The sequence below is a fragment of the Salvelinus sp. IW2-2015 genome, linkage group LG15 (genome assembly GCF_002910315.2).
Source record: "Salvelinus sp. IW2-2015 linkage group LG15, ASM291031v2, whole genome shotgun sequence".
NCBI lineage: Eukaryota > Metazoa > Chordata > Actinopteri > Salmoniformes > Salmonidae > Salvelinus > Salvelinus sp. IW2-2015.
Window position 1 is genome coordinate 52536292 of NC_036855.1, and position 8315 is coordinate 52544606.

An 8315-nucleotide genomic window follows, 5' to 3' on the forward strand; every position below is an offset into this window, starting at 1 on the left:
ACCACTTCGTGACAGGTGATATTCCGACTTAATATCCTGTAAACTATGTGATATATTTGTTGTACTAAATTTGCACAGGGCACACAGCACACAACACGAACTTGGTAGYKCTATATCGAAACACGCAGAGTAGGCTACATGTTAAATATTTTAAGATGCTTAAAATCTTTTGCAATTTCGAGAAAAATTTATCAAATATGGTAAAACGCTGCGCTCACTGTGAATGAGTACCCAATTGGAAAGTATGAATAAATGATATGTGCACAGCACTTGGAGTTTTACGGTAAAAGGGTGGCTACTGAAACGTGGCTGGCTGAAATTGTGTCTATTTTGTTTGCAGCTCTGATCCGCTCCGTGCAGCCCTATACAGTCATTGGTACAGCTCTGATCCGCTCCGTACAGCCCTATACAGTCATTGGTACAGCTCTGAGCAGCGCCAGCCGGACTGGACAGAAGAGATCGCCGCTAGTTCTCCGCGAAGAGCGAAACACCTCGGCGCGTTCGTCACAAATAAAACCACACAGCCAGAAGGTAGCCTATTCTCCGTCGATTCATGGAATTATTGTCAGGTGGCGTAGGTTGCATTTATTACCAATTCAGTTCGATAGTTGTGGCTTCTACCCATCCTGCCTGAAGGTCACAAGCGGAGCTGCTCAGCACGGACCGCCGCGCCCCTTCAGGACTTCGTCATCCAGGTAAATGTTTTGGAGCGTTAAATCGATTAACATGGTGTACATRGTGTGTATAACATGGTGTACATTATGTGTATATTGAGCAATTGTTTGAGGTGTTGCTTTTACTAWGTTGCATTGCTTGCAACATGGATGTTATTAGATGATTCTARAATGCTATTTTGTTTAAAAGCCTACTGCAACTAGAAAGTATAGCCTATGTCAGCTTGTTTAATTATGCATATGGAGGGATTTATTTTGGAAAAGTATGCTTGTTATTGTAAATGTATTTGTAGTATTTTTTTTAACCATTATGCATCTCCAATCGCCAATTGTAGACTGCATAAACCCAAAATACTTTAGCCTAGTCTACATGTAATAAGACTAACTGAATTTTTCCTCTTAGCCTATTCAATATTATATTGATATTTTTAACTATTGGCTATATACATTTATAGCATAAATAGTTGACGGGTATGGCTTTGGGCTGATAGTTTTTATTCTCTACATCGGATAAGACCTATTGATTGAGAGTGGGCGATTGGCAGTAAGCAATGTAAAAAAAAAAACGCGTGCGTGTGCGGAGAGATAGAAATAGAGAGAAAGAGATATCTAACATGAATATTTTACACACATTATAGGTGTATATTTATGTGAAATAATGAGGGGTATTGCATCAATGAAATTCATGTATAACAGATCTAAATAATTCAGATTMAATTAATGTAGCCTACATGTGAAATTAACAAAATGTTGAGGCCTGTTATAACATTTTTGTTTAATTGGAGAAAAAAAATACTTAAAGTAGGCTTATCTAGATTGGGGACATTTAGCAAATTCCACTAAAGGTGTAATAACAACTCAATGTGGAATTGCCCGGCACCTTGTAAATCCCAAGACAATTAGCCTAATTAAATTGAAATAGTACCTTTAGTTGTATTTTTCTCTTGCAGATCAACGAGCATATTTCACCCGGCTAATGAAACCGTGTCTCCTCTTATCTCGCTGGTCACAAACAAGTCATCCAGAGCGGATCATTAATTAGCTTGATAAGTCTGTTCAACAGAATGCTAAATCTCTGGCACGAGTGAGGTCCACAGCGAATGTTTTCTGCGGTAGTAATCTTTGGTAAACCGCTTTGAGATATAGATGACAGTATGAAAACGCATTAATAACCTGTAGCRGGGAAATCACATTATTCTCTTTCGATTATTCTATAGGCTTAGTGGGTGTAAACATTGTATTGCGACTGCGTGTGGCGCTAATGAACAATGGCCATGTATGTTATAGGAAAATAGAAATCATGCAGTAGATTTCTATGAGAAGCTGTGGAGATGAGAGGCAACATGTCAGACATGGGCTTGTCAAATGGCCTTGCAGAGTTGCCTTGCGTCCTGCGCGAGGTTCCAGGGATCGTGCCTTGTCTCTGTGCACACACAGCTGTTTGTTGTAACACACACGACCCGCTGTCGGGGTTTGTTTGCATCATAGCTGAACACCCGCTGGGAGAGTGATTATTGATGTGTTATGAATGATGCAGAGATATGATTATATTACCATTTTTGTATATCCTACTGTACTGCTTACGATTTATTTGTGTGCGCGTGTGCGCATGTGTGCGTGGCTCCGCTGTCAGGTATAGAGACAGACTGTTTTTTTCCAACGCTAACCCTGTGTGACCCCAGCTCTATTGGAGCCACACTAAATAATAGTTCAATTTAGAGAAGATCGACAATGAGGAGAGAAATCAAGGCAATTCACCTGGAGCAGCGCTGCCGCAGAGACAAAGAGCACTTTCTCTCCCGGCTGCCGCACACTGGATCATTCTAGACAATTCCAGGCCTTGGCTGCCTGGCACAAATTGCATGCCAACCGGCGATGTCTTCAAGTGGGCGTCAATACTTTGTCCCGCTCTAAAAAAAAATACGAGGAGGGATGATAGGCAGGCCAGTGGATATAACACTACGTTAGCCTATAGCCTCACCCAGATCCCCACCAATATCTCCTCCCTGCAATACTGAACAGTGTGAGTACGGCACGAGTACGGCAGTCATGAATCTTCTTAGGATACATCTATGACTGTGGACCTGCCTACATTCACTCTTTCACTCAGGGTTCTCAACGACTATGACAGGTCCGTGTTCGTGATATGATCTCTCTGACTCACCTCCCTCTCTCTTTCTGTCTCTCTCTGCCAGTGCTACCATCATGGACCACTCATTGGTGTTTAACAGAGCTGGGTGTGTGTATATTAGAGTATGGCAGGTCCAGGGTCAGTGGTTCAGAGGGGTATTTTACGTTGACGTCCTAGTACTTTACAGTGAAATTTCATCACTTTGTTTCCGTCTGTCTTTGCTGTTATTACAGACAGTCAAACATGCAAATAAACTCAGACAGTGTGGGCTCTGGGTATAGCCAGTAGCTCCTCTGAAACACACACACACACACACACACACACACACACACACACACACACACAACACACACACACACACACACACACACACACACAGACACACAACACACAACAGACAACAACACACAGACAGACACTGGATTGGGTTCTGGGAGATACAGAGTATAAGAGGAGGCACATCTGTGCTGTCCTCCCACTCCAACGGTCCATGTTTCCCCCCCTGGTCTTTTGGCAGAGGTGGTCATGCTGTGTTGTCTGTGTTGGTGTGATATGCTGGCAGAGATGGCTAAGTAGGGTTTAGTAGCGTTCTGTATGATCGACATGCTCCTGTCTTACTGTGAAATGAGTCAGAAAGGGCAACGTGGAGCCGGACTGCTGCTGTTGCTATGGGGGAAGAAGGGTACTCAGTTTCCATCAAGAGAAACAATGACTTTTGTGTCAATGTCACCACGGCCTGTGCTGTTTTCTGGGCGCTTTGGGCTGCTTTTTTATCCACGTACACTATCTGTGTAATATGTTTGTGTGGACATGCGTGTGGGTATGAAAGAAAAAAGGTATTGTCTTTTTCTGTTCCATTTTGTGTTGTTTTGAAAATATCTATGTGTGTGTGAGAGAGAGAGAGCATGTACTGTAAAGGACCACATAAATCATTCCGAACAATGTGCTGTGCAATGAGGGCGGTGCAAGAGCTACTATATTTTATTGACATTTTTTATTTCACCTTTATTTAACCAGGTAGGCCAGTTGAGAACAAGTTCTCATTTACCACTGCGACCTGGCCAAGATACAGCAAAGCAGTGTGACACAAACAACAACACAGAGTTACACATGTTATAAACAAACATACAGTCAATAACACAATAGAAAAATCTATGTACAGTGTGTGCAAATGAGGTAAGATAAGGGAGGTAAGGCAATAAATAGGCCATAGTGGCGGAATAATTACAATTTAGCAATTAAACACTGGAGTGATAGATGTGCAGAAGATGAATGTGCAAGTAGAGATACTGGGGTGCAAAGGAGCAAAAAAATAAATAACAGTATGGGGATGAGCTAGTTGGATGGGCTGTTTACAGATGAGCTATGTACAGGTGCAGTGATCTGTGAGCTGCTCTGACAGCTGGTGCTTAAAGTTAGAGAGGGAGATATGAGTATCCAGCTTCAGTAATTTTTGCAATTTGTTCCAGTCATTGGCAGCAGAGAACTGGAAGGAGAGGCGGCCAAAGGAGGAATTGGCTTTGGGGGTGACCAGTGAAATATACCTGCTGGAGCGCGTGCTACGGGTGGGTGTTGCTATGGTGACCAGTGAGCTGAGATAATGCGGGGCTTTACCTAGCAAAGACTTATAGATGAACTGCAGCCAGTGGGTTTGGCGACGAATATGAAGCGAGGGCCAGCCAACGAGAGCATACAGGTCGCAGTGGTGGGTACTATATGGGGCTTTGCTGACAAAATTGAGCTTCAATGCCATACAACACTGTTTTCTTCCAACGCTAACCCGTGTGACCCCAGCTCTATTGGAGCCACACTAAATAATAGTTCAATTTAGAGAAGATCGACAATGAGGAGAGAAATCAAGGCAATTCACCTGGAGCAGCGCTGCCGCAGAGACAAAGAGCACTTTCTCTCCCGGCTGCCGCACACTGGATCATTCTAGACAATTCCAGGCCTTGGCTGCCTGGCACAAATTGCATGCCAACCGGCGATGTCTTCAAGTGGGCGTCAATACTTTGTCCCGCTCTAAAAAAAATACGAGGAGGGATGATAGGCAGGCCAGTGGATATAACACTACGTTAGCCTATAGCCTCACCCAGATCCCCACCAATATCTCCTCCCTGCAATACTGACAGTGTGAGTACGGCACGAGTACGGCAGTCATGAATCTTCTTAGGATACATCTATGACTGTGGACCTGCCTACATTCACTCTTTCACTCAGGGTTCTCAACGACTATGACAGGTCCGTGTTCGTGATATGATCTCTCTGACTCACCTCCCTCTCTCTTTCTGTCTCTCTCTGCCAGTGCTACCATCATGGACCACTCATTGGTGTTTAACAGAGCTGGGTGTGTGTATATTAGAGTATGGCAGGTCCAGGGTCAGTGGTTCAGAGGGGTATTTTACGTTGAGTCTATGGTACTTTACAGTGAAATTTCATCACTTTGTTTCCGCTGTCTGCTGTTATTACAGACAGTCAACATGCAAATAAACTCAGACAGTGTGGCTCTGGTATAGCCATAGCTCCCTCTGACAACACACACACACACACAACACACACACCACACACACACACACACACACACACACACACCCACACACACACACCACACACACACACAACACACAACAGACAGACAGCAGACACAACAACGCTGGATTGGGTTCTGGGAGATTACAGGAGTAAAGAGGAGGCACATCTGTGCTGTCCTCCCACTCCAACGGTCCATGTTTCCCCCCTGGTCTTTTGGCAGAGGTGGTCATGCTGTGTGTCTGTGTTGTGTGTATGCTGGCAGAGATGGCTAAGTAGGGTTTAGTACGCGTTCTGTATGATCGACATGCTCCTGTCTTACTGTGAAATGAGTCAGAAAGGGCAACGTGGAGCCGGACTGCTGCTGTTGCTATGGGGGAAGAAGGGTACTCAAGTTTCCATCAAGAGAAACAATGACTTTTGTGTCAATGTACCCACGGCCTGTGCTGTTTTCTGGCGCTTTGGGCTGCTTTTTATCCACGTACACTATCTGTGTAATATGTTTGTGTGGACATGCGTGTGGGTATGAAAGAAAAAAGGTATTGTCTTTTTCTGTTCCATTTTGTGTTGTTTTGAAAATATCTATGTGTGTGTGAGAAGAGAAGAGCATGTACTGTAAAGGACCACATAAATCATTCCGAACAATGTGCTGTGCAATGAGGGCGGTGCAAGAGCTACTATTTTATTGACATTTTTATTTCACCTTTATTTAACCAGGTAGGCCAGTTGAGAACAAGTTCTCATTTACCACTGCGACCTGGCCAAAGATACAGCAAAGCAGTGTGACACAAACACAACACAGAGTTACACATGTTATAAACAAACATACAGTCAATAACACAATAGAAAATCTATGTACAGTGTGTGCAAATGAGGTAAGATAAGGAGGTAAGGCAATAAATAGGCCATAGTGGCGGAATAATTACAATTTAGCAATTAAACACTGGAGTGATAGATGTGCAGAAGATGAATGTGCAAGTAGAGATACTGGGGTGCAAAGGAGCAAAAAATAAATAACAGTATGGGGATGAGCTAGTTGGTGGGCTGTTTACAGATGAGCTATGTACAGGTGCAGTGATCTGTGAGCTGCTCTGACAGCTGGTGCTTAAAGTTAGAGAGGGAGATATGAGTATCCAGCTTCAGTAATTTTTGCAATTTGTTCCAGTCATTGGCAGCAGAGAACTGGAAGGAGAGGGCGGCAAAGGAGGAATTGGCTTTGGGGGTGACCAGTGAAATATACCTGCTGGAGCGCGTGCTACGGGTGGGTGTTGCTATGGTGACCAGTGAGCTGAGATAATGCGGGGCTTTACCTAGCAAGACTTATAGATGAACTGCAGCCAGTGGGTTTGGCGACGAATATGAAGCGAGGGCCAGCACCGAGAGCATACAGGTCGCAGTGGTGGGTACTATATGGGGCTTTGCTGACAAAATTGAGCTTCAATGCCATACAACACTGTGATAGACTGCATCCAATTTGCTGAGTAGTGTTGGAGGCTGTTTTGTAAATGACATCGCCGAAGTCAAGGATCGGTAGGATAGTCAGATTTACGAGGGTATGTTTGGCAGCATGAGTGAAGGATGCTTTGTTGCGAAATAGGAAGCCGATTTCTAGATTTAATTTTGGATTGGAGATGCTTAATGTGAGTCTGGAAGGAGAGTTTACAATCTAACCATACACCTAGGTATTTGTAGTTGTCCACATATTCTCAAGTCAGAACCGTCCAGAGTAGTGATGCTGGACGGGCGGGCAGGTCCGGGCAGCGCTCGGTTGAAGAGCATGCATTTGTTTTACTTGCATTTAAGAGCAGTTGGCGGCCACGGAAGGAGTGTTGATGTCATTGAAGCCCGTCTGGAGGTTAGTTAACACAGTGTCCAAAGAAGGGCCATAAGTATACAGAATGGTGTCGTCTGCGTAGAGGTGGATCAGAGAATCACCAGCAGCAAGATCGACATCATTGATGTATACAGAGAAAAGAGTTGGCCCGAGAATTGAACCCTGTGGCACCCCCATAGAGACTCCCAGAGGTCCGGACAACAGCCCTCCGATTTGACACACTGACCTCTATCTGAGAAGTAGTTGGTGAACCAGGCGAGGCAGTCATTTGAGAAACCAAGGCTGTTGAGTCTGCCGATAAGAATGTGGTGATTGACAGAGTCGAAAGCCTTGGCCAGGTCGAGAATACAGCTGCACAGTATTGTCTCTTATTGATGCGGGTTATGATATCGTTTCGGACCTTGAGCGTGGCTGAGGTGCACCCATGACCAGCTCGGAAACCAGATTGCATAGCGGAGAAGGTATGGTGGGATTCGAAATGGTTGGTGATCTGTTTGTTTACTTGGCTTTCGAAGACCTTAGAAAGGCAGGGTAGGATAGATATAGGTCTGTAACAGTTTGGTCTAGAGTGTCTCCCCCTTTGAAGAGGAGATGACCGCGGCAGCTTTCCAATCTTTGTGTATCTCAGACAATACGAAAGAGATACGGGGGGGGGGGGGTTACTGAATGTGTGGCAGTAACCAGCACCTGGAGACAAACAGAGGGAGATGGATGGAGGTTGAGAAAATGGGGATATATAGGTTAGGATGATCGATGGATGGAGGTTGAGAACGATGGGGATGCATTGAGTAGGATGATAGATGGGTGGAGGTTGAGAACGATGGGGATGCATAGAGTAGGATGATAGATGGATGCGGATAATTGTTTTTGCCATCAAGTGCCCCTTCCCCTTCCTGATATTGGAAGACATCTGTTTGAATACAACACCCCTTCAACCCAATATGAGCTACCATACCAACCCTTTCACATGCATGCACAGATATGATCAACATTAAAATAGACTGCCAGCCACTTGAGTGGTGAAAGTGATTTAGACTATAGATTGAACAGACGGACGGACATACAGAGATATACTGTAGACTGACAGACAGTGTTTGTGCAGTATGGTTCCAGTGGAGAATAGCTGACTTGCTGTTCACTGTTGGCG

The 8315-nt window shown here is 44.5% G+C and overlaps 1 protein-coding gene across 1 annotated transcript in view; it reads left to right on the forward strand.

Annotated features, from left to right (window-relative positions):
• Window positions 1–330: 330 nt before the first annotated feature.
• Window positions 331–8315, forward strand: part of dok4 (docking protein 4) — a 70645-nt gene continuing 62660 nt past the window's right edge. The window contains exon 1 of the mRNA XM_024002677.3: window positions 331–695. The gene's annotated coding sequence lies outside the window, so the exon portion shown is untranslated. The remainder of the gene's footprint in view (window positions 696–8315) is intronic.